This window comes from Rissa tridactyla, chromosome 1, assembly GCF_028500815.1.
Source record: "Rissa tridactyla isolate bRisTri1 chromosome 1, bRisTri1.patW.cur.20221130, whole genome shotgun sequence".
Classification (NCBI taxonomy): domain Eukaryota; kingdom Metazoa; phylum Chordata; class Aves; order Charadriiformes; family Laridae; genus Rissa; species Rissa tridactyla.
In genome coordinates, this window is record NC_071466.1 from 191,676,579 (window position 1) to 191,702,137 (window position 25,559).

Below are 25,559 nucleotides of genomic sequence, written 5' to 3' on the forward strand. Positions count from 1 at the left end.
TCATTAATGAAGGAGAATTGCCATAGCTGCACCCAAGCTATCTTTTGACCCTCTTTTAGGTTAAACTAGAACTGTTCTCCATTCATTTGCTTGCTTTCATGCATCTGCTCATCCCCTTCCTTTTTTATCTCATCTCCCGAGGAGGAGGAAAGAGGCACAGAATAAAAGTCTTTGCTGAGCTAGACACCTGTGCTATCTTCATTTGTGTCTTTCACTGTGTGTTATCTGACTCTGGGACACCATGTGATACAGGTTACGTTATTTCTGTCTTGCTTTCTTCTGTAGAATTTTTAATTAAAATTTCAATTGTATAGTACAACTAGCACATCCTGTCTTCAAGATGCTTTTCTCTATTATGGCCTTTGGGAGGCACAGTGGTAAAATGTTTTACAATTTATAACTATGTATTATATTTTATAACTATGACAATATATAAATGAACAGTATTCTCACTAGATTTGTATCTGTTTTTACTGAGGATGGCAAAAGTGGGAAGAGAGTGATTAGACTCAGCACCAGCATGTGTCCTCCTTCATAGTCGAGACACATTTTAGTGTTGAGTCAAGACACAATCCACTAGCCCAATGGCAGTAGGTAATTTGTTTTTGTTTTGAGAACCTGAATTTATATAACCCTGCAGACACCTGAACTTCTGTGGCATATAATTGTCAGTAAAACTCACCATAAGAATGCCCAGGTCACACTTAAGCACTGCTGGGATGTATAAATGAGGTGTTCCTCTGGCTGCCACCTTCTCCTGCAGGAACTGGAGATGATAGGTATTCTCAGGGATCGCTAGCAAGAGCTGGGAATTGATGCCTCTCTGAGGATTGTAGTCTAGCATCTCACTCCTTGAGACAGAGGAGACTTAAACTCCTCTCACTGAACTCCCAGGTGTAAACTTAAGCTGCTTATTGCTCAGTGTGCTGACTACTGTGGATCCAGCTTTTATAAGTCCAATTCTCCTTGTGTGCTGTGCAGGAACTAACTGTAGACCCCTGATGTGGCATGATGGCTTCCAATAGGTGCCAGGTCACCCTAAGGGCGGTGCCTGAGCTTTGTGACACTATTATTGGTCTAAAGTCTTCAGAATCCAGATTTTTACTTCCATTAAGTAGTCATCAATGCAGAGGGGAATAAAGGCATTACAGTCTCCAGTTCTAGAGATAATTCGGTTTCCCAGATCGAAACACTAGGGACCTTGTTCTGTTTTCTGCAGACTGACAGCAGCCCTCAGGGGCTGTTTTGGCACCCAGGGATTAACTTTAATCTAAGGGTGTTTTAGCTGTGACCTTCTCAGTTGATCCTATCTTTGAACCTTTATCCGGGGTATGGAGCACCCCTACAGCGCATCTAGGCACTAACAATCTTTTCCTGGCTACTTATTCTGAGCTACAAAACGCTTTACACCAGAGGATCAGCTCAGAGGAACCTTAAAGGGCCAAGGGATGTGTAGTTGTGTAACTTCTTGGCAACTATCAGAATATAGGCATTCATCTGTGACTATTACTCATCAAAACATTCAGCCTGCCCATCTCCACCAACCAGAGCTCCACATGTAGCTTGCCAGAAATCCTACTGGCAGAAAATCCAAAAAAAGTGAAAAAAGTGACATGGAAATGAAGTAGTTGGTGCTAAGAGAAAAAAACAAAATGAAGTACATCAAAAGGAGCAGGTATATTGTACAGAGAGAAAGATGGGATGAGAGAATCTCAGGGGTCTGCCTTTGAATGGGAGCACCTGGCTAAACTGGTTTCAGAACACAACAGGTGAGATGCAGGAGTTGTCATTCGACTCAGCTCCATCTCCCCTCAGCAGACGATTATTGATCCCTATCTATGCAGACAAAACCTGGGGGGAGCTGTGGAAATGGCTCAGCCCAGAGTGGTCTCAATAATGCATTACGATGAGAACCGAAACCAGAACTGAAACCCGAATGGTACCTTTAACAAACAAAATGCCCTGAGTCAAGTCCCACCAATATTCAGTGAGTGTGAGACCAGACATCACAAAATAAACATTGCTATCTGGGGGGCCATCAAGCCACCAGAGATAACCATCCCAGATAGTGTAATCCATCCAAGCACAGTCCTGAAAAAGGATATTTAAGTCCAAAGTTTTGGGGAGAAAATCGGGGGAATCTTCCAAAGATACAGCTGGCCTGTAGGAGATTCTGCCCCGCCTTGTCCAGGACGCTGTGCAAGGTAACTTCCCGGGATTGAGTGGCCTTAGCTGAGAGAGAGAGAGTAAGTGATTTAATGATGTACGTATGATGTCTAGCATGCTTTAAGATCATGATTTGTGCACTCGTTTAAGGTATTAATATCTAGCACGCTGGTGGTTTGCGTTGTTACTTTTCGAGATCACTTGTTAGGTGGTAATAGCATATTCTGTGAATTGTTTTGTTCTTTTCCCCTTAAATTGCAATAGTGCATTCTTCCACTGTATCCATAAGAACTTGCAATAATGGCGTATTGGACCTGTGAGTGTAGTCCAAATAAATTGTTAATTTGAACCTCTCAGTGAAGCCTTCTTCTCTCCTTCACAGCCTTGCATACTCAAGAAATGAGGAGGAGCTGTGCACAGCAGGCATCTGGCATCCGTCTGGCAGTGAGAGATGGAGACTTTTGGAAGGAAAAAAGGAGAGGGATGACTCTTCGCACTTTTCTTAGTTCCTATCTGTAACATTTTGCAGGTAAATTCTGAACGGAAAGAGGATCCTACAGGGAAGCAAATATGAAGAGAGCAGTGGTAGGCATCAATAGAGACAGCAATAACCAAGGCATTAAAGTACCATCAAGATGTACAAATTCCTACTGAAGTTTGTCTTGCCTTGAAGGAGAATGACCATAGGTACAGTCAGATAGAGCGAGGTTTAAATGCACTGAGAAGTCATCTCAGAACTTGCTTCGGCCACAATAGGTATGACCAGATTTGCACAACAGGAGCCTGGCTGGGCAGAGAGCCGGGCCTGGAAAGTGCTTCCCGTCACGGAGAAGCACACTGGGAAGCAGGCTGAGGAATCACCCCGTGCTGCCAGCATGGCATAAAAACTCTCCGCGTGCAATCCCCAAAGCCCAGCCGCAATCTGTAGGTGGTCAATGATCAGCCTGTGTTCCCTGTGATAAGCATATGTTGCCTTGCCAGACTGCTCATTTTATAGATATGCCCTATCTCACTGACAGAAATCCTCCATTATAACCTGGATTCCTTGCAGGACAGTAAACATCCTAATAATAGGAACTGACAACTGAATAGAGCATTTGAGTTCTTGTAGGTTTAGACAACTGCCTTCAAGGTTTGTTCATATTTTGTCATCTTCTGGCTTTTTATCTTCTGGCTTGTATAGTATTTTATCTCTTTATTTCATGATGTGTAGACTCCGATTCAACCATTGCAGACGTCTGTCAATTCAGCTGTCTTCTTTTAACAAGAGTAGGTGTTGTTACTCCCTATTAGACAATGATTCAACTACATTTGTAAACAGCTAAAATTCTGCCTGTTTCATCTGTGCTGAGTTTCTGAAACAGTCCGAAGAGTGCTGTGAAACAAAGATGCCGAGGGACAAAAAGCCGGAGTGGTTTTTGTCAGATTTTAGTAGGACTGGGACTTTTGGTCTGAATTTGAGTGTCTTCGGAGTATCATTTCTATAGTTAAAAAATTTCCTTTGTGTATCTCTAACAAGCATCCTTTGAAGAAGGCCAATGAAAATACAGATTTAATCCTCTAGATTGCAGAACTGTCTGACCAAATACCAGTATTCAGCGCAGAGAGGTCAAAGCCAGCACTGCCCAGCTCTTCAGTGAAGTGGGGAAAGCCTTTCTGTTGCAGAGTTCTCAGACATCTCCATGCAACAGTTTACTCCTTCCTGGCTGGTATTATCCTGTTGGTAGATAGTCATCCAAAATAAGAAAAAAAATAAACCTTAATTGTCAATGACCTGTTGATTCATGGATTATTGAAGTCTGAAATTCAAAGCAACCCTATTGCTGATGGCAACAAGAGCTGGGCTTAAATGCAGAGGGATTCTTCTTAGCACTAGCAAAAGCCTCCAGACTGAACCCTCACCTTGAGTCCCAGGGACATTGAACCCTGACTCTCTTGATAAGTAATATTTCTTATTTAGAAGACTAAGCCTGTACAGAGAAAGGGAAAGTAAAATAAACTTGGGAAGAATTAACAATGCTGAATTAACCATATATTTGTATTAGCAGGGATTAAAGGCGCATCCTGTACTTCTTTGCACTAAACCTTTTACTGTTTCACAGCCACGATACTTGCTTCAGCTATTGCCCTTTTGTGGTCACTACCGTCATTCCAGCCACCCCTTCTCCCTATTTCACCATCAGTGGTTACACCACCACGATATCTGGGAATTCCTTCATTCACACAGACATGTCACTACCTCGTAGGGATGCTCAGCCCTACCCCATTTTATTTCAAGAGCCTTACAGGGAATTCCCAGAGCCCTGCTGCTCTGCTCAGCAGCTTCAGCTCAAGGTATTGCTTTCCCTCCAAAGCCACCTCCATATTAGCTCATCTCAATGTCTGCAGCAGGTCTACAACTTGCAGGAGTCTTAAAGAAATTCTTTGCTTTGTTTCTGTTCTGGTCCATGTTCTACATTGCGTCCGCTTCACGATGAGCTTCCAGCAGTTGCATAGATGATTCTGGAGAGAAACCTCATGCAAACAAAATCACTCTCTAGCTGCCCTTCTGCCTGTTCAATAGTATTTCATAACCGTCTAGATGAAGCTCATATTTTTTTTGTCTTTGTTTACAAACACCAGCTAGAAGCAAAAAGCTTCCTTTAAGGAAACTACTTTGAAAGTGGCTAAAAACTACTAGCTAACCATTTTATGGTAATAACTGATATCATCAGATATACTGATGTGTTAGATCCAGTTCTTTCAGTATATGATGCTACTTGCTGTAGTCCCATGAACGCTATGTCCAATGCAAATTTTAAATTGTTCCCCAAAACTAAGCTGTCCTGCTGGGTTACCCAACACCGCTGTTGCTGGAAGTCTGTTAAGAAATGATGCTTTTATCTTAAGAAATAGCAGTTTATCTGTCAACCACAGATATGTGGGTAGTTGCAGTCCAGATGAGCGGCCATGTTGATCCCTTTTCATGGCACATACTATCAAATTTCAGTATGTATCAACACCAAATGATTTTCTGAGGGAGAACATAAGTCCTTTAGGAGCGTTACAGTCAGCGACTTAATTTTACATAAAGAATGTGACAGGTGCAAACAGTTGGCATAAGGCATGTCTGAATATTTCTAAAGACAGTTCAATAGTCTTGGAAAAGGGCATGAAATGGAATAGTTCTCACAAAACAACTTGTCTGTTTCCAGAATAAATATTAGTACATACAAGAGAAATAAAAACGCTTTCATATTGCCCTGCAGAACTGTCTATCCAGTATCTCTTCAAAGGGTTGGTTTTCATGGTAAAGAAACAAACTGCAGGATGTTTTAGTTCTTACCGCTTCCAATGCTGATATAATTTTTCTGGTAATTTCTGTGTTGTGTGGACCTAGAAACCAGTTCTGCCATACAAGCCCTTCCATAACGAGAGAGCAGTGATGCGATCACGGTGAATCCGATGTGAATTTAAACTCTGTACTCTGAGGTTCTTTAGTGTGTGGCACTTCTCACGGAAATAAGCTCTGTTTATCTAATTAAAGTTAGAATGATTTCTTTTGCATTTCTTCTACTGGTGACTTATCTGCAGTTAAACACCAAAAAATGTGGAAAAGTGTAATCTAAAAAGTTTGCCTGAAAAATTCACATAAGATACTTATAGTTCAAGGCTGCTCATCCATGTAGTCACCACAGCTACTGTACAAAAACCTTTGGTTTGGTTCCTAAGAGAAATATTGCAGCAAGCCACAAAGTCACGTGGAGGTCGTACAGGGCAAGAGTAAATCATCAGCTAACAAAGTATCTCCTGGTCAAAATGGTAATACAGACTGACCAAAAGTCTGTTTTAATCAAGTACGGTCTCATATAATTTGCTGGGAAAACTTAAGCACTTGATGCTATAAAAAGCCTTGCTGAAAATGGGCCTGATTCATAGAAATCTTTGATTACAGTGCCATTACCATTCTGTAATGAATGGAGGTTGAAGGTGGAAACCGGGACCAGAGCAAATGTCACCTCTCCACTGGGGGATGCCTTGATGGTTTTGTCTCCAGGCAGCACAGAATGGCTTTGAGATGAGTGGAGAACACAGAGCTCTAGAGGAAGGCAAAACCAAGCCCAAAGTATGAAATCAGACCCCTTGCTACTCCCACACAGCTCTATAAAATGCCTGAGGAGGGGACAAGGGCTCCCCGGGGGAGCTGATGGGAAGAGAGCCAGAGCCTCACCAGGAGCTGCGTTGCCGTGTCAGAGCGGTGCGTAGCTGATAGACCCTGGTAATTTGTGTTCACCACTGTTCTTCCACAGCCACACGCGTTGTCTGGTCCCAAGCAAGGGTTGAACACCCTCACAGGGACCTAAAAACGCCACTGGCACGCTGATTAGCCTCCATGGTGAAAAGTATAATTTTGGATGTATTTTCCTGGCTCCCATGACATCAGAACCCTTCTGCTGTTGTATATAATTATAAAAATGTCCCTCTGACTTCTTGTTGCTGAAAATACACAGGCTGTTTTGTTTTCAAAAAAACAACATGTTCTCTCCCTCTTGTTTTTCTATTTTTGGCAGGTTCTAACCATGAAAACTGTGGTGATTACTACAGCTGAAAGCTGGAGCAAGACTTATGATGACACCCTCTAGCATGGAGCTTTATAAAGGTATCCAGCCTTTAGCTTCCCTCCCAGGATTAATACTGGGTCTGTTTTAGTTATATAGTACTCCTAAGCAGAAGATGAAACACACTGCTTGTTTGTAACCTGGTGCTGTCTAAGATCTTACTAGCCTTAACCACGGAGTAAACTGTCACTGCAGAGGGAGATGCTCAGCGGCAGAAAGGGAGTAGGCACTGAAATACACCATGCAGGAGCCTGAGTAATGGGCAAAAAATGGGAGTGTAACCCTATGACCATATTTAGTTTCCACATGTGAATCTTGGCTGGCTGAAGTCTACCCCGAATGCCAGTGAAGCCTGAGAAGCTGGAAATCTTTCGCTCTGTGCATACAAGCAGAGTCATGACTCACGCAGAAGAGAAACAGTTTTCTTTTGCAAGAGGAACATTTTTCCTTATTGACCAGGGAGACACCCGAAAATAGCTTTGCTTTCTGAGGGATTCTGTCAATTCGTGGCGACGCTGTGGAGGTATGAAAACCAAAGAAGCATTTACAGCTCCAGGAATTTGCTAATAAGTAGTAGAAATCTCTGTTTAAAGACAGCCCGCCAAATTCACTGTATATGTCAAAAGCTTGAAGACAATGAATTAAACCGAGAGTAACTCGGACTATTTAATAAATTGCAAATGTCAGACAAAGAAATGAAATGAAATGAAGGACCAAATAATATTAATGCAAGATATTTAAAATGCCGTGCAATTTAATCTCCTTGAGTAGAGAGCTCAGTGTATAATCTCATTTGCACTGGGCTTTATTTCCGATGCAATACATTTTCAGCATCAAAACTGAAGAAGCATTAAACTTCTGTGAAAGATAGAGCTCTCTCGATTGCAGAATAATGATGTTTCTTGGAAAGGAAGGACACTTCCGAGAATCCCAGATTATTGGAGTTTGTTTCCACCAAAGTCGTTGGAATTTTCCGAGTTACTTCAATGGAAACTGAAGTAAGCCAAGGAAAATCCCACCCCATAGTGAGGGAGAACATCACTAAAAGGTATTAGTAATTAGAGCAAGGCAAACAAGCCTTATTTTAATGCTTGCCTTTTTTTCTCTCCTGATTTGCTCCAGTGACCCGTTTCTTCTAACGTTTAGGAATGACACCGACCTACACCAGGTGAAAATTAGTCCCTCGTCAACGGGAATGAGCCCACCGAGCCTAACACCTCTCCCATCGTGTTTAGCATCCCGCCAACCAGCTTTCTCCAGGGCACGCGTTTCGCCCACGAAAGCTGGAGCTGGAGCATCCCCGGGCAGCGGCTCAGAGGCCAGCACAGCCTTCCCCGAAAACACCCCTTTGGGTTTTTCGCTCTTTAAATCGGTGACAAAGCACGACAGGCAAGATTTTATTTTTTATGCTTAACGAGGGGGAATTTCCACTGGGAAAACGCCCGAAAAGCCGAGCAAAACCCACCAGAGCGGCCCCGTGCGCCGCGCCGGCGGCCGGGCCGCATCGCAATGGCGAGGCTGCCACCTCCTGGCCCGCCCCGGCCGCCGGCTGGGTGCTTGAAATACCTCCTCCCCGCAGCAAGAACGGAGATACAAAGCTCGTTTGGAGCTCAAAAAGGCAATTGGTTTGATCCTGCTTGAGCCAACCGTTTGTTTATCAAAACACCCCAATGTACATCTAGCAACAGGGCGGAGTTACAGGAGGGTTAGGGATGCTATGGGTAACCCTCCTGTGAGGACAGGCTGAGAGTTGGGGTTGTTCAGCCTGGAGAAGAGAAGGCTCCGGGGTGATCTTATAGCCCCTTCCAGTACCTAAAGGGGGCTACAGGAGAGACGGAGAGAGACTCTTTATCAGGGAGTGGAGCCATGGGACGAGGGGTGACGGTTTTAAACTGAAAGAGGGGAGATTTAGATTAGATATCAGGAAGAAATTCTTTGCTGTGGGGGTGGTGAGACACTGGAACAGGTTGCCCAGGGAGGCTGGGGATGCCCCATCCCTGGAAGTGTTCAAGGCCAGGCTGGATGGGGCTTTGAGCAGCCTGGTCTAGTGGGAGGTGTCCCTGCCCATGGCAGGGGATTGGAACAGGGTGATCTCTTAAGGTCCCTTCCAACCCAAACCATTCTATGGTCCTACGATTCTATGAAGCATTTAAAAGTATGCATCAGTTTACGTGATGACTGGGATAAAAATGCTTCTGTGACTAGAGGCAATATTCTAATATGAGAAATCAATTCTAAATATGAGAAATCAAAATAAACAGACTGTAACATACCAGCTCCAGAAACCAACTTTGCAAAAGCACATTAGTTAAGTTACTTCCACTGACATTTCATCTGGTAAAACAAATGTTTGTCAACCCTTTTACCACTGAAAATGTTCCCTCTGCCTTCATTCTAATAGAAGTGTTTCAAAAAGTCATCTATTACTGTAAGTGTGGAAGGGAAAGTAATTAAATAAAACTCTCCCTTGAGGAGGGATCCAGCAGAATTCTGCTTTGACTGAAATCAGCACCAGGCGTTTTGCACCAGGGAAGTGCAGTCAGAAAGAAAACAGGGAAAGCACAAAATTAGACAAGCAGACCTCCCACCTGCTAATCATCGACAGCAGAGGGATCAAGCCAGAGCAAGCCTGAAAAGTGATTTTTTTTTTTTTCTTGCCTGTCTTCCCCGGAAATTTTGGCTGGGATTGAGTTGAGCCAGAGGCTTCAGAAACACCAGGTAGTGCTGCGGTAATGGCAATGCACCAGGTGAACCCGCTTTAATCCTGTGCTGTGCTTACCAGTGCACCACAAAGCCGCCAGCCTTATGAGTCCTATGGAGTAGATAAAATATATTCCCCCAGGGATATGATAGTTTTACCTGTAACTTGCTATTTTTTGCAAGAATAAGCGAATAAGACTGTTTTGAGCAGCCCAGTTCTCTGCGCCAGAAGCAGCAATGCTGCCCGCAGGTGAGTTTAGGCAGCACCACAGTTGTTGGAGTTTTGGAGGGGTAACAGGCAGGATAACATCAAGCTTGAGTCGGCACTGGTTAACATCTGGCTGTTTCGTGCTGCTTCCAATATCAGGAAGCAGCCCTAGGCCTCAGCTCGCCGGCTGGGTTAAATCAAGCAGGCAGAGCCTCTGTTTTCAGAGCCGCACTAGGCATCAGGAGCAGATTGGTGACTCTGGCACAATGTCTATTAATAAATAAAAGCATCAGGCTTTGCATTTGAATAGGCCCTTTCTTTGGCAGATCTCAAAGTAATTTCTAAAGAAGGGCAAACGTTATTATCTCCATTATGGAGCTGGGTTATATGACAAGCTCACAGTCGGGGACTGGGCGAGATCTTGGCTCTACGATAAGCAACAGCTGCTCTCCTTGGTTAAATGCCACACACCAACAGTCCCCAAAGTTGTCAGGTCCTGGCCAAGTGCACAAAGCCCCTTAGCCAGATGGGCAAGAGCAAGCGCTGGAAAGCTGGTCCCATTACCCAGTTGGTTCTTGAGGTAACTAAAACTTCACAGAAGACTTGTCCAGAATCACAAACAGGCAGTGATATTTTTTAACATGACCTGCCTTTTATTTAGTTTCTCTTGCTTCCCCATACTCAGTTTTGAAATAATCCTCACTTATCCTTAGGCAGGGATACAAACTGACCTGCTGCAGGGAAGAAATACTCTTTTTTATTTGAAAATGTCCTGCGGGGGAAAGTTTTGAATCTGTTTCCATTTTGTGGGTTTGCTTTCGGATACTTCTATCACTCTTGAGAACATGGAATCCTTGCAGAAAGGCTATCCTACAGGTAGCCTGCTTCACATGCATGCGTTGTGTTAATACCCTATATAAACATCATAGCTGATGCTTTAGGTATTGGATCACATTGTATGTTAAATGAAGGATTTATGACAGTAATTTCTGATTCTTAGTCAAGATGTCAAGTCAGCATCTCTCCCAGATCCCTTTGCAAAATATAAATAAAAGTATTTCTAGTTAATAGTTCATTAACTTCAACACATACACATTAACTTGGCCTTTTAGCCGGTGAGCCAGAACAACGCAAACTATGGCTTGCAAACCACAGCGCAGGGTATCACGTACCTTTATGTGAGCCGCTCTGTGCATTCGTTAGCAAAGAGAAGAAAGCTGCTTCCCGGTGCAGGGGAGGTTCAAAAGTTTCACGTGCACGACACAAACACATACTCACAACAAAAACAGGCTCCTGCCGGTGGATACTGGCATTCGTTACCATCTGACAGCTGCTCTGAACCAGATGGGAAACAGCCGTTCCAGTTCTGCTCTAAGCCACATCCCAACACCAGCATCACCGCAGACTCCCAGGCTGGCATCTCAACCAAAAGGGCAAATGGGCAAAGGAGCCAAATCCCCCCCTGCTGCCGATGCCATCCCTCCAGGAAAGGAGTGAGGCATATTTGGTGTGGAAGGGAGAGAAGCAGGGAGCTGCAGGCTTTCAGATGCTGCACTTGCAAAGCTTTGATGACATTCATTCTGTACACAGGGAATGTCTGGGTCCAGTGTTGACAATCTGGCAGCAACCGAAAGCTGTTGAGTTAGCTCAGATGTGATAAATGGCGGGGGAAAAGAAGTAACAAGTCATCACCAAAAGCAGTAGTTCCCAACCCCTGAGTCAAGCCTTCTTAGTGAGGCATGACAGCATTAAAGATAAGATACAGAAGAAAGAGCAGAGGTACTGCTGAGACTGAAGAAGAGAGAGAACTGTTAAGTTTGTTATGTTTCTTCATTCTCTTCTTCGCTCACAGGTTCAAATCTCAGAGAAAAAGAACAGGCTGCTTGGCGGTAAGGAAATATAGTGCTGTAGATCTCAGAAGGCAGGGACACCAGGAGTCACGGGTCATGGGGTGATGGAGGAGAGGAGGAAAAGAGAGGATAATGAAAAGCTACAGCTATGAGGCGTGCCTGAGACAGATTGGGCTTTACTGCCCTAAAAAAAAAATTTAAAAAATCCATATTTAGAATAGTAAAATCAGCCAAATCCAAAACATTCTTATTAAAACACGGATTCAGCTCCACCCAAAGTCCAGTGAAATTCTCACAAACGACAACAACAAAAAGAATTCTCAGCCCTTAAACATAAGTATTGGCAGTTGCTTCCCCCAAATTGTATCGCTCTGATACCCTGCACAAGGATAAACCGCAAGTTCATCACATATTAAAAATCCAGCTTGAACAGAGAAGTTTAGAACATTGTAAGAGTCCACTTCTATAAGTTTTTATGTATATCAGCAACTTGATACTCATAAAAAACCCCTTTGTGTTCTATAAATAAGTGTGCTTCCCCAGATCCATCAAGTTACTGATTGTCTCAAGCCTATCAGAGCCCAAAAAGGGAAAGCTCATCTCTTTCCCTTTTGTTTGAATTTCAGTATCCTATTAGACTTCCAAGACCCTTTCGGTGAGCGTAAAACCAGTTCCACTGGATGATAAACAACTTGTAGTTTTGCTTAGTCCAAATCTGTATCTGTTTTATGTCTTAAGAGCTACAAAATGGCCCAAATGCACCAGGTTTTGCCTTGGATTTCTATCTTTCCTTTCACAAATACTGTGGGGGAAATAATCAAAAATTGTGTATTAATTGTTCATTGCCTGTTCGTTGGCTGAACCCTACTGTTTTTACTCAGCATCTTCATACTTCACTGGGGACAGCTGCTTTAAATTCCATGTCAGGCTTACCAGTGCTGTAACACTGATCTCCTGTTTGTGTGCCCAGCAGTTCCAGCGCAATACAAACATTAGCTGTTGGCCTTGCCCCTGTACTAAAAGTGATTTCATCGCTTGCAAGATAATCATCATTCACCTGTAGGATGAGATGCAAGCCTGTAAATTCAAGGGGATTGTATTTTACTGGCTTTGGGGTTAGTCTTGCATCCACAGTTCCTCTGTTGAAGCTTCCCTCCAGGATCTATGCTATTAAATGCCTGTGCTGTTTATAGTTCACATATTCTAGTCCACTCCCTTTAGGGCCTTTCATCCAGTGTGGGCCATGTCTAGACTTGAAAAACCTGCTTGCAAGGGAAATTGTGGTCATGAAACACACAAAGACTGCTAGGTTCACATCAGCTATATTTGCTTTTCTGGAGTCCCCCGACTCACCTCATCAGATAAAGAGGTGAGTAAAGCTCTCCTACTACCTTAGCAGAGCAAAAGCCAGCAAGCCTTAATGGCCTACTGCAAACACCTGTTCCTAGACAGCTGTCCTCCCGACTGCTTCAGGCAGCTATCGTGGGATGGGGTGTCTACAGAGGGAGTCTCTAGATCTCTATTCACTGACTACAGAAAGAGCCAAGATGATGAGCTTGGACAAGCCTAACTTTACAATGGCTAACAACAGGTGAAATGGATCCCAACCACTGGATCCAGAGGTGTTCTTCAGCGCATTGGGAGCATAATATTTCTCCCCATCCCAGTGAAGAGCTGAGTCAGGTGAAACACTTTTTTTTTTTTCATAATGGTGGAACACCATCTTGAATTAATTTCAGAAAATGGAAACCTAAGATAATTGTTCTCCATTGGGATGCCATGCTGCTTTCCTTGCCCAATGTATGACTCAAAGAGCAGGCTGCTGAGAAGAATTACCATGCAGATAAAGACATACTGCATGCAGAAGAACAAACCACAGCATTAGCTCATCTTTGGGTAACACAGACAGGAACTTCCTGCACATATATGAAGAGGTGAATACATTAACCTGCTTGCATGCACACAGACACACACACACCTTGCTTGCACAAGAATAAATGATATTACCCTCAATATGCAAACAAACACACAAACTTACATATGGCCCAGACAGGACTGAACAAGTCATATAAATGGCCTGAATGCATACTCATACAAACAGAACACACACAGAAATCCTTTCAAATGCTAATAACCAAAAAAAAAACCAAACCCCGTCCACAGACACAGAAAATAACCAGTGAAATTTTCTGTGCCCTGGTGACCGATGTGACGACAGTTTGGGTCCCAGCAGGTGGAATTAGAAAAGAGAAATCAACAAATGGCATAGGAAAATGCACTTGTCAAAGGTATCGCTTTGATCTGTATCAGGCAAAATGAGACATGACAGCCATGCACTGACCGAAAACCTTGGGAGGCTTCTTCTGCCTCAGAAGTCATAAGATCAAAAAGGGCGCTGGGATGGCAGCCCTGACAGGGTGGAGGCACCGAACAAGCGTCTCCGGGCCGCAGCCAGGTCACTGGGCTTGCGACCGGTGTGAAAATTATTACTTACACTGCTGGAACTCTCAGACACAAGGGCTAGAGACATCAAGTACCAGGCAGAAAAAAAAAAATATTGAAAAATCATATATTACACACCCACAACTCCTGGGGCAGGTGCAGGCGTTTGGCTCCCCGCTGCTGGGGGGAGCTTGTCTCCTGCAGCCCCGGGAGGGGAGCGGAGGGGCGGGGGACGATGAAATCAGGGGTGATAAAATCAGAGAGCGAAGCTGTGCACAACAATCTCTGCTGCCAATTGACTCTCCCCTGGAAAATATGCACATGCTGGGAAGAGCAGGCGGCGGAGCTGCTGTACTCTCCAGAAGGATGCTTGTCCTTGGGCGGTACTGCTGCAGGGAATGCAGCGGGGTCCCTGGGAGGGCGTCCTCAAAGATGTAGGAAAAGACCATGTCTGACCAGCTGGGTGAGCACAGCAGGCTGTATTTGTGGATAACAGTTGTATTCAAAAGTTAGATGTGGAGAAATTGCTGCAAGCCAGCATTAATTCAGGTATTTGAGGGTGGTGAGGCACTGGAACAGGTTGCCCAGAGACGCGGTAGATGCCCCATCCCTGGAAACATTCAAGGTCACGTTGGAGAGGGTTCTGAGCAACCTGATCTAGTTGCAGATATCTCTGGTCATTGGAGGAAGATTGGAGTAGGTGACCTTTAAGGATCCCTTCCAACCCAAACCATTCTATGATTCTGTATGGGAAAACATCTGGGCCCCACCAAATAACCATGAATGGGATTTCTAGGCCCAGAACAAGGAATACTTGAGGTGATTTATTGAGGAGAAAGTGACAGATGTTTGTGGACTGAAAAACAATGGAGAAGTAATATTTTCCACATCAATAATAAAGACCTTTTACTCTGTGCTTGTACCTGAGCAGATCAATAAAGGTTACAAATGTTCCGTATAAAGCAATATATCCTAGCCTAAGTTCACTGCTCAAAATGCCAAGAGTTTAGGCAGAGAGCCAGGTTTAATAAAAAAGAAATAGAAGCCATGGTTTGACTAAATCATTCTTTTGGATTTCTAGACAACATTATAAAGTGTTAGTGGCTACAGTAAAGAGCAAGTCGGAGGCATGATTCATGGCTGTTTTACTCCAGTTGTACACTGGCTGAACGTCCCTGGACTCAATAAACACCACAGGGAATCAGACATGAAAGCTGTCAAGAGAAAGGAAACACAAAATGCAATGATCGTTATCACTGATCCGACTATTATTGTAATACACAGATCCTGAAATCACGATGAAGGATCTTTGTGCGTCAGACACATCGCTACCAGTCTTGAGATTTGGTTGCGATTTTTGTTTTCCTTGCCGTTCTTTCTTAACCTCCCTAGTCCTCAAATCATATGATTAAATAAAAACTGGTAGGTTTTTTTAAAAGGGAGTTTCTGGCCCTCACGGGGCTGCTGGCAAAACCTGAGTTATGAAGTTCCGAACTGCAAGAGACAAATAAAAAGGAACTGTGGCTTTATTGTCACTGTTTTCAAATGCTTCTGATTTTAAGCTGCTGTAATCCTGGAAGGCCTTGACACATAGTTTTGTGGAGCCTGAAGCACTCACTGACCTGCCATTTGCGTGGTCAAGATTTAATATTACAGAGTTAGGTATTGCCTGCTAGATTCCGAAACAGTTAAATTTAAGGTAGCATGACCTAAATAAAGGTAGCAGAGGTCAACACGGAAAATAACAAGACAAACCAGTAGCACAGATCTACCTTGATTTAAAACCTCACTTTGCCGGATTTATTGCTGAGGCCATTAACCGCTATGCCCAACTACAAAAACTAATGAGACCATTAAGGGGAAAACTGAGGAAAGACAGAGACAACTTGACTTTTTTTGTAACTTACTGCTTGTAACTAGATTGTTAAATTGTTAACATTGCCATTTAGTACGCATTTACTGGATTTAGGTAACCTCGTTGGCTGGACTTTGGAGCTATTAATACAGTGTAATGGAGGGATGTCCTAGTTAACACAGCAGATAGCTCAGTCTACTGGGAAGAAATAAGAGCCTGATTCTTTTGATAAGAATCATGCTAAAGGCCATGATTTCCATGTTGAAAGAAATTGTAGGAAACGTTTTGCTAATTAAATTCAGATCAGTGAGCTATCAGCAGACAGTTTGGGAAGCCTCTTGTTAAGTGTAAAACACTTTTGACAAATAGCTGTCATCAGCAGTGATTCACGATGCAGTCTGCAGCTTTCGACCAGCCCCTTTGCTCACATCATCCTCATCTTCCCAAGGTATAAGACTTTCCGCAATATCCTGAAACAGTTCAATGCAAATCGTAGTTTCCAGGATATTGGAGGCTTTTCGCTGATGTTGTCTGTCAGAGGTTTGCTTGGGATACCAGCAGTCGGGGGCCCTGAAGAGCGGATGGAAATTCTGCAGGTGCTTTAAGAGCCGGGTGATCCTAAAAAGACTTGCAACATGGGCGCCACAGAGGGTAAACACTGACCTAATGTTGATTCCGATCCTGAAGTTTTCCTTTTGATGGTTGCATTCAGTTACACAACCAGAGATCTGCTCAGTGCAAACACTGTACGCTCAGCAGACACATTTCTAGGTGTGTGTGTATCACCATCAGTATTCTCACATGAGGCTAGATATCAGTTTTGATGTCTTCTTATATATTTTTCAGGTGAACTTTAAAGCCAGTCTTCAGTCCAAAGCTCTGCCTGTACGCTTCGGATGAGATTCGTTTCAGACTCGCTGGCAGCAAAAAGTGACAGTAAGTAGCTCTGTGCTGGGTTTGCTCTTTTGTTAATTAGTTAGCAGTGAGATTTGGAAATGTTACAGTGCAGCTTCCAAATCATCGGGTATGTAATGCCTCTTTTCAACTAAGCAAAAATGGGGGCTTGTGCTATAAAGATAAAATCATTATAGAAGAACTTGACACAAAAATGCAGCTGTTGAAGAGTGAAGGAGAAGGCATGGACCTGTGGCAAACTTTCTCTAGCACATCCAAGCATGCACACTTGTTCGGAAGACTGCAATTTAGATGGCTGGTCATCAGTGTAGCCAGCAGCGTATGATAGGGCTGGGTGATGCTGGAAGCTGTGTAGCTCTCTGTGTTCCTCCACACAGGCAAATCAATCAGTGCTATTCTGGTTGTTAAGGGAGTACAATGCATCTAATAAAAACAAAAATCCTGCCTGTACAATTTAAACCCGATATGGAACAGGCCTGTTCCATCCGCAAGGTAGTTCTGATCTTGCTGGCAGGCCCAGCCAGAAAAACATGAGCTTGCGGATTGCCAACAGGAAAGCTATTAGAAATAATATTACTTGGTGGCTTTCTGTGTTTGAGATGAATGAAGGTCCCTGCCCTTTTTAAGTATGCCAGTGAGAAAGATCTGGCATCTGCTAGGAGTGAATGCATTTATCAGACATATTCACACTACAGCTCCCTTTATTTGAAGAAGTGACCCCTAAATTCTTGTCTCAATGGCATAAAGGCGTTGTTTGTATCCTCTACGGCATATAGGCAGAATAGCATTGGAATGGCCAGGCTTTGTCAGACGCTCAGAAGACATCCTCCCTGGATCTTCTGTACAATGAGCTTTTTACTTTTGGTCCTTGAGCTGCAGAGAAGATAAGAAGTGACAGGAGCAGCTGTCACTTTCGGTTGACAGTGCTTTGCCAGGTCAGCGCCTTCCAGCTCAGGGGGGAGTGCTCAGGTTCTGCGGGTGCCCTGGGCAAAGTCGAGGCCCTTCGATGTCTCATTCCATCTCTTCAGTAGAGCAGGGTCCAGCTGCTCTGGTGGAGATTTTGCTGTATCTGGATCAACATTGGCATACTTCTAAGGGTACTTCCACCTCCAGGTGTCAGTGGGAACTGCAGGCCTCCTGTGGCCAAAGGGAGCGTGTTTCACTGCAGTGGTGCCATGGCTGTGTTACAAGGGTCAACAACATGGTCATAGTTTCTGGGACATGCACATCGTATTTTTAACTTCTGTTATACACAATCCAGTGTTGTTTTGCTGTTGATACAGTTGGCAGACCTTCAAAAAGTGTTGTGCAAAATGGAAAGCTTGCAAGAAAAGTTTCTGTCCGTGTTCACAAGGCTTGCAAAAGAACATTTTGCTTCTGTGTTTCGTTAAAAGTCAAAGGTCCAGAAAGTAGCTGGATAAAATAGCTGGGGAAAGCCTTACATATTTTAGAGACGAGAGCAGAAGAACTTTTGAGAAGGGCCACTCCCCGATTTACTTACCAGCCGTACCCCCGTAGCTGACCAGGGAGGAGCAGGCTGTTTGATCCCTAGTAGTTCACAGCTCCTAAGTTTGTAGATGTCCCTCATGGTCAGTTACCTTCTTCTGGTCATTGTAGTAGAGATTCAATCTCTACAAACACAGTTTTCAATCTCTCCAGGAAAAAAGTATTTCTAGGCCCACATTTTTAAATTTCATAGCATTCAGTAGGTCAGTAGCAAAGAAAGGAGCCTCAATACTTTTCATAAAGCAGCAACATCAATGTTATTTATTACCTTCAGAATTCTTGAAAGCTGTTGCAGGTTAACAGGTAACAGACTTGTACATTAAATTAGAAAAACTACAGTTTTTCAGCAGTGCTCCGCATACAGACTCCTGGCAAATGTAGTCTTCACTTCATTCTGGACAGGGTAACCTTTATCAGCTTGCCTCCAGTGGATATCAAGCACCTATGTTTAAAACTGATTTTTTTATCTTTTAAGCATGTATAACTTGGGGCTGTATAGTAACCCTGTTAATCTGGGCCTGCTTGCCTTCTTAAAGAGCCAAGATTTTTTTTTCCAAGCAATTAACAAAGGAAACATCACTCAGCAGTCAAGATGTTCTTTCTGCCACACAATATCCTCTGCTACCTTGCTGATCATCTCCTTCCTACTGCAAAAACTGATTATGTGTAACTGAAGAAAAGCCATAATGAAATGTTTTATTTACATCCGAAAGGGTGCCTTGGAGCTCCTAAATTTGGTGCCTGTGTTTGCAGGCTGTCTTTCCTAGGCACCCTGCCATGGGGAGAAGGGCTCCACTGGAGGACAATGCAAGGAACCCAAGCTGAACTTCCCTTCTCAGATGCTGGGTCCCTTACCTGCACCCAACAAACCCTCCTCAAAAAAGATATTTTTAAGAATGGGGGTTCAAAGTTAAATAGCCTCAAGAATCACCAGCAAGATTCAGTATTTTTTCCATTGGAAGAAAAGTTTCAGATAAACCAAAATACTCTGCAGCAACTTTCTAATTTCATTGGAATTGTAAATTGAAAAGCTAGCTGCAAATTAATTTCTGCAGTGTTGAAACAATTTGCTGTTATCATTTCAGATTTTCTGCTTCATATAACATGCATTCTCAAATGTTTCACTATGATCAGTTAACTAAAAATATAGGAATTCCTGCAGAGCAGGACTTTGCTTTTCCAGCCTGCTTTAGGGCTGGCTCTGAAAATGTGTAGGATAGAGAGGAAATCTGTGCACAGATCCCTCTTTCCAGAAGGCACTTCTTTGGGGAACCTTGTGTAAGCAAAAGTAACATCTATTAGGCAGTCCCAGGACTGAAAACAGAGAAAAAAGACCTGGAAGATAGTACATAATAATATGTTTTGTGTATTTATTAAATCCTGGTAACCATAATTCCACCGATTTTGGATGGAGCGAGTTTAAACTTTATCTGAGCGTATCCAATCTGTACCTGATGCCCAGTTTTGGAGAACTGAGCATCCTCCATGAGGCGTTAAGCACCACCCTCAGGGATCCTTTTCAAGAGAAGTTGAGGGCATCCTGGAAAAAAACCGCTTGGACCTGTCTGGGAGAGACCTCACCTTTGAAAATGCAGATGCTTCTTTGGAAAACTTAAGTAATGTAGGAAACTTTTTGAATCTCCGGGATTCAGAAGAGGACAAACTCTAGCTCCTGTCTGTGTTTGCGCAATGGTAATTAGACTGGCTCTTCATCGCCCTGTGAGGGAGTTTTTGTGTGTCAGGGCACATCTGCCAGGCTGCACCCTGCCCTCACACCACAGCCTGGTGTCCCACACTGTTCTGGTCCCAGCTGAGCCACCCAGAGATGCTGCGGGAGGTGAGAATAAGCTCTGATGCTTCTGGTCAGCACCTGGTTCATATAGATGCATCTGGCTCATTTCAGAAGTCACTGGAAGTAGGCAATAACCCTCTTATTTGGGTCTGAAGAGAGAAGAAAATCCAGGCTTTATTGTTAGGAAAGGTTTATATCATGGGGAGGGGAGGAAGGTGGCTTATAAATGAATGGCTGCTCTCTCAGAAATTATTAAATTATTGTGGAAAGCTGCTGGCAGCACTATGTACTGAGACGGATAACAAGCAGAGTCAGAGCTGGGATATGTCATAAAGAATTTAATTACAAAATCTCTGACTTCCACTGTCAGAATTTTGATTGGCTTGTCAATGGAAAAAAATAATGTTATTGCTGTAGGATTAATGTTGTTTTAATTAGAAATAATGCTTTAATTAAAAATTATGATAAATTTCTCATTGTAAAGGTGCCATGATTGTTATACTTCATCAAAATATTTGTGTTTGAAAGTGAATAATATTATAATAATACCTGTTTTTTACCTTTTATCAGTAGATCTCATTAGTGTGACCCACTATGAATAGGATGATCTTACAAAAGCATTTGAAAGTGTTTATGAAACGTTAATGAGTTCTGTCCACAACCCTTGAGGGGAGAAATGTGCTCTTTTAACAATTTAACAGTTGGATAAACTAAGGCAGGTGGTTTATGCAAATTATTAGAGGTCAACACAGAAAAATAGCACCTCTTGCATCTCAAATGCTCTTGTCTTCAACGAACAGCTTCCACACTCTTTCTGTGTATATTTATTTTATTTAATTACAGTCTAAAAGACTCTTCTGAAAGGCTGCTGCCATAGCTGCAGGCAAGGTAGTATCTGGAAAAATACACAATAATACCCTGATTAAATATGAATACAGGCAAAATACGAGGCAGGCAACATGATGCTGTAAGAAGCCCATCTTCAGAGTCACTAGAGGTGGGACACAGGTTTTAGAGCAGAAAGGTGAATTAGCTGGTGGTAAAAAGAAACTTCAGTTCCACATGCGCCGCCTTATTTCATCCCATATTCCTCTTTTTGTTGTTTGCATTAAAAAAACCCAATGTGTCAATGGAAAAGAATAGTCTGTCACCCGAGCTTAAATGGGAGTGGGTTAGAGATAATCTGCTGCCCCATCTATTGCATCTGGAATCCGATTATAAATCAGAGCCAGGGGCAGTTATCCCATTGTGCTGTTGTACAACAACACGGGTAGAAAGGCTTTTCAGATTATTATTTTTTTAATAAATAGGAAGAGAAGAGGCGGAGCATGGGCATGCCTACGTGTTTATCTAATGGGAAGAAACCCAGCCCGCGGAGCCGCTCATCGCAGCGCTGTCACTCGGGGCAGGGACTTGGAGGGGACACGGTGGGGGAGTCGCACGGGGTCCTCTGCTGAGCGGCACTGCTGCTTCTCTCTCCTGGGCTTTCTGAGAGCATCCCTGTGCCTGGCAGCTTGTTGAACGCTTCGTACAATACCCATGGCGGAAAAGTAAAGTCTCTTCTGCTCTGTAAATGAAGTTATATCCTCAGAGCCACCATTTAAGCTGAGCTAACAAGCTGCGCTGCTACCGGCCGGTTTGTAAACGTGTTGAAGAGCCATATGACAAGCAGGAGTGATGATATTTCTGAAAGATTGTCACAACACTACTTATTTAATACTGTACTGAAGTCAAAGATGCTTGCCTGTGCATGTCTCTATCACAGATGCAGCATACTAAATACTGAGTACTGGCTGGATTACGAGCAGCTGAAAGTAAAAATTAATTTATGCTTCGGGCACTAAAATAGGAGTCTAGTAAGAAAATCTTGCTGATATTTTGTTGAATATTCAGTCACGCTACATAACCAGCAAGCGATTAAAAAGATAAATAGTGTTCAATTATAGTCTCAGTAGCTATGTTTTTCTGGTTATTTTTAAATCTACCTTAGGGGTGAAGATACTTTAAATCTACTTTAGGAGTGAAGATACATGATTTTTAAAATACAGTTCAATTAAACATAAATTGATTAATTTCAATCTTCAAGAAGCTTTAGGTAATTGTTTGGAGAAGATTAAATAAACATGTAAAATACCTAGAGGTTTGGAATCACTGCAGTCCTTTTCTCTGGGAAGCAAAAATCAACATTCATATCTGTGTTGGACACAACAGGCTAATAAATGAAAACCATGCGAAAGGTTCATTTGTTCTCCAAACTGTGTCTGCACAGAAACGGCATTTTTTATTCAGAAGGCGCCATGGTCCATTTAGTAGATGGTTCCCTGCTTATTTTCTAATCACAATATGCATTTACTACTCGCTACTCCACGTGGTTCTGCAGAACCATTATAGGCCCCTACAGGGACGCTCTGCCGCATCTGCTCCTGGTGCTGCAGGAGCCACAGCGTTGCCAGACAGGTTGCACGAGCAGAATCCATACAGCTGACGTGAGTCAGGGAGAACCAAACTTGAGCTGCCCATGCAGAAAAAGGTCTTCAAAAGGAAACAGCATCTTTGAATCTGAGATTTGATCACATCCCAAAGAGTTTTGCAAACGCGGGAGCTAGCGCCGCAGTTCGAATGCTCGCATTTCAGAGTAGGACATGCCAGTTCGGTTATCTCCCCTCTGCCAATCCTTTGTATCAAAGGTAGATCTTACATGATACAGTCAGGTATAACAAAGGAAGCCAGACTGACTGCGTGATAGGTAAACTAACAGGTTTGCCTATCAGATTAGCGATCAAAATGAATATTGTAGAAGAGCAGCCTCCAGAAATATCCCGAAGGCATGGCAGAATAATTTGTCCTGGGCACAACATAATTACATAATACCACTATGAGAAAGACAATTGTTGTATTAAAATTATCCTGGCAGATGTAGATTTGATTGCTACAGTAGCTTTATTAAAGCAATCAGAAAATAATACACCAAGTCATCTTGAAAGCCCGTAGCCCAATTTGGCCATGACTTTCATCCCGTTGACATCAAAGGAGTCAGTCAGTGAATCGCGGCTGCTCCATCAGTCTCACAGGAGCAGGAGAAGGGGGAGAGAAAAGACATAAGGTATCTTGGAAGACACAGTGGTTTGTTTTTAGGATAAAATCAACTAACATGCCTAAATCCCATCAATTTTCTGTGAATTTGCTCTTCCTAAGTGCTCATTACTTTTAAAGTAGTACAAGAGTCCTTAACTGACATGAAACTTTGAAAAACTCTATGCTTGACTTCCACCAACCAAAGAACTCCTTTTTTGCTGCTGCGTGGTTAAAAGATGTGGGGGGAGTAGGGGTGGAAAGAAATGAACACAGGGAAGCTAGGAAATGAGAATACTTCACCAAGCAGTTCAGCTGACATGAAAAACACAAATATAACAGATATCGGAAATGCATAAAGCATGTTAGACAAAGCCAGAAGGCCCAGCAAATCATTTTGTTATAGGTGGGAAGTCTTTGATTCTCAGAAAGAAAGCAAAGTTGGAACTAAGTGTACCATAAACTAATGTATTTTAAATCCACAATGTGGACAGAAGGAAACTTCTCCACAGTTTGTTCTTTTTAGCATTGCAAAACCTGCAATAAAAAGAGGAGGAAAATCCTCAGAGATGAACACAGGCAGAGACCTGTGACAAAGTGTACAAAAGCATGAGAAATCGTCACTTGTGCAAACAGCAACATGAGGGACCTGAAGAGCCAGCTGAAATGGGGAGAGAAAGGTGTCTGAGAACGTAACGCCAGGACCTGCTGCTGCAGCCCAAACAACACGCCAGGTTCTGAGTTAAAAAGACAATATATTTATTTTTCAAAAAACTCTCGGACCCCTTTGCAAGAATGAGAACAGGGGCAGGAAAAGATACGACATTCAAGAGGCAGTCATGCCAAGCGTTAAGAAACTAGTATCCAAGCAAGATAAAAAAAACCTCCCACGCAAAACCTTCTGGTCCAAATACCTTGAAAATCAGCCTGAAATTGTTTGAAAGCAGTTGTGGGTAATGTAAAATGCTTGGTATTTTCAGGCAGTAAAGTGCTTATCCTACAGGTTCGTTACGCAGCAGAAGAGTTTGATCACCCAAGTGCAGGGGGTCAGTTCATGTTTCCCAGTTTCCACTGTGTTCACTACTTTGTGTATGTAAATCTCAGGTGTAGCCATTTATAATTTCACCAAGCATAAGTCTTATAAAACTTCCTCTGGCGCAGCACTGACCAGCGCTCTGGCAGAATGAGCATTATTCCTTAAAAAAGAAAACCAGCTAATGATATACAAACTCTTTTTATCACACTGTTTTCTAACAAGTTTTCAGCTAAATTAATTTCTTGGCGAGAAATAGCCGTTTACCGGACAAAATTTCATGTTTTTCAAAAAGCGGATTACCAGAAATCTAAATCATCTTTTTCTTTTTTTTTTTTTTTTTTTTTTTCCTTTTTCCCTTAAAAACCCAAAACATTTCAGGATTGTCCCAGTGGTGGTTCATGAACGCTGTAGCTGTCTTCAGTCCCCTCTGTTGCCCAGGTTTTCTAGCTGGACTAGGTATCATGTAACGGGTCCTACAGCCAGGAACTCATACAGCAGGTCAAGGGAGGAGCAGTTTGTTTAAGAAGCCCACACAGCTGAAGGTTTTGGAGTACGAAGCATGCAGACTACTGCTCCCGTGAGACGCTTGAGGTATCAAAACAAAACCATTTTCAATTGAAACCATGAGCTTCATTTTTCATCATAGAGCACAATTTTCATTAAGAAAAATAATTTCTGGGCAGCTCCAAAAACAACAGCCCAGTGGCATACACAGTTCAATGGCTTATTAAAATCAAAGTGGGGAATTTGCATGTTATGAAATTGGGGCATGGCCAGGATATTCTCGGAAAAAAAAAGAACCAGGGGACTTTCGCTAATCGTTAACAGTCATGGATGCCAGTGATAACACCTCGTCCAAAACCTGTTACCTCCGAAGTGCTGCACCTCCCCAGGACCCTGTGAAGGAGGTAATCAAGAAGGATTCAGGGGAAACTTAACAATTAATAAATGCCTATTTTTGCCAAAGCTGAGTAAAACTCCTTTCTTTTGCCAACAAGCAAATGATTCAACATGCATACCTCTTTCTCCATCTGCATTAAGATGGAACGCTCTCCTACATTTGATTGTTAGTATTATTAGAAATAATGAATCAACAGACAAGATGCGTATTAGCAAGAAAAGCATCGGACCTGTTCAGCACAAACTGAAGCAGCTCCCACAAGTGCATATTTGAAAACCCAACCGAGTGCGGCACAGCAACTCAAAGTACTTTAAGATTGCTAAAAAGCTCTTTGTTCCCTCAACATCAGGCAGCTGGAGTTGTTTACCACTGTGGGATTTATTGGCAGCCCTGAACTTGTAAAGGCTCTCAGAAAGCGGGCACTACCTTAGGGTCATATTGCAGCGTCTTAATGAAGTTTTCCCAGCAAAATATTTGCCGCCCAATGGCTCTAACAGCCAGGACCTTTCTTTTCTCTC

General features: G+C 42.9%; 1 long non-coding RNA gene across 2 annotated transcripts; it reads left to right on the top strand.

The window, feature by feature from the left end:
* The first annotated feature begins 2,446 nt into the window (after positions 1-2,446).
* LOC128911839 (uncharacterized) lies at positions 2,447-20,608 on the top strand. 2 transcript variants are annotated; one of them, XR_008467196.1, is made up of 3 exons: positions 2,447-2,695; positions 6,717-6,805; positions 16,666-20,608. It is a non-coding gene; the product is annotated as an uncharacterized LOC128911839 (long non-coding RNA). The 2 variants fall into 2 exon arrangements; XR_008467195.1 differs by lacking the exon at positions 16,666-20,608 and adding an exon at positions 7,887-8,452.
* The last annotated feature ends 4,951 nt before the right edge of the window (positions 20,609-25,559 follow it).